Consider the following 1,912-nt stretch of genomic DNA (forward strand, 5'->3'; position numbering starts at 1 on the left):
CACCGTACTCTTGTGAAAATATTCCATAAGTGAGCTGAAAGAAATGAGATTGTATTTTTCTAAAGGACTGCAAGTGAATGTGACATTCTTTGTGAAAGGTGAGGAACTGCCTACCTGTGGCATTTTGTAGATGGAAATGATACTGGCTATGTTGACTGAAATATCAGCTGTAAGTCCTCCAATGATTGTTATGAGTTTGTTTTGTGTATCACACTTGAAATTAGGTACAAACTTCCACTGGGTGGAAAGCAAGCTTAGGGTGGCTTTGTACGTCATCCTTGGAACATAGTAGCTGTTGAGGATGTGGAAACCCAATGTGATGTTAGTTAGGAGATTGGGGTTGTCATTGATCTCTTTTACGGCAAATGCCAAGGCCAAGTTATGCTGGTAGTTCTTTGGCACTGACCTGCAATGAGAGTCCAAAGGTGTTGACCCAACACAAGATCTGCCACAGAAAGCCCATTGATGACCAACTTCATGGTACGGAGGCCCCACCCTCCCACTGTTTTTACCTCCCATCACTAGTGTTCTAAAAATGGAGACTGATTTGGCCATTGTGGGGAATCACAGTTGATGGGCTTGCCCTCCATGACTTTGTCTCATCCCCTTTAAAAGCCAGCTTAACATGTGGCCTAACGACGTCCTTTGAAAAGGAAAATATCTTTTCAGTAAAAATATAAAAAGGATAGTATGTTGGACTAACCAAAATTTCTATTCAGACTATTGAAAACAATGGGTTGAACCACACAGAAGATCTCTGAGTGGACAACATTCCTTGTGCAAGAGGAATCACCCCAAAATGCTCCTTGCTTTCTGCTTGCTCAAATCAAAGTGGTTGTTTCCCATTCTTTCCCCCATTTAGCTATGTCTTCTTAAACAAGTGCAAATACAAAAGAAATGAAACCACGCAAACCATTTGTGGAGCATTCTGTTGCTCCAAACATATAGTCATATTTGCTTTAAAATTATATCCAAGGACCATGTCTTACTTGAACAAATGGAACTGCAGTTGGTTAGTATTATGGCTTGCTGAAGCCATGCCTGTGTTGGTTGTAATTATGTGGGTAGCTGCAATACAGAAAGTTGGTTAACACATGGAGGCATCTAAGGGTGAAGGGGTGTTATGCAATCCAACATAATATTGGCTGTTATAGCCAAAGTGGTCTAATGAGGCTCCCTGGGTACTGGGTAATGTTAGCTGACCCTCAGATGTAAGGGGGTAAGAGGATGAATCTTGGCAACTCTCTGCACTGGATTCTGAGGAGGCAATGAAAAGTGAGACATGGTGTCATCGACTGGTCCAGTTCTGAGGGTTTCCATATGCAAGTTGCCTGTAACGGTTGTCCATTCTCTGTTAACTCAGTGCAGGTTGTTGATTCTTTATATAGGTATATGCAAATAGGCTCTGTGGATCAGTTATTAATAAAGCCTAGCTGAACCCAACCTCATTGCCTCATGTCTCCATTCATTGCTTTGGAAAAACTCTGAGCCAATCATTTCTAGATCTAAATGGAGAGATACTGTGATGGAAGTGCATCTGCCATAAGAAAGTTAAGCCTGAGAATATGGTGCAAATGCAAAATACACTCAGTAGCTTCATAGGATTCTATGAACTCAGCTCAATTTGAATGCAAATCATCCAAGCAACTGGAGGGAAGGTTCACATATTACAATACTAAAGGTGTGCATATGAAAGATTTTCATGCCTAGAATTCAACTATGTAAAGAATAAGCAGGGACAAGCTATTTCTAAAGAGGTATATGTTAAACCCACAGTGATGTAGGATCCAAAAACTCAGAACTTCGTCCACATAATACCTTTGATTAGGAACCAACCAAATGACACGCAATAGTGTGCAAGCTTTTGAGTTTCCAAGGATCCTTTATCAGGTTGGATACTATGGGCGGGGGG

This window comes from Gekko japonicus, unplaced genomic scaffold (genome assembly GCF_001447785.1).
Source record: "Gekko japonicus isolate JY-2015 unplaced genomic scaffold, Gekko_japonicus_V1.1 scaffold3811, whole genome shotgun sequence".
Taxonomy (NCBI): Eukaryota; Metazoa; Chordata; class Lepidosauria; order Squamata; family Gekkonidae; genus Gekko; species Gekko japonicus.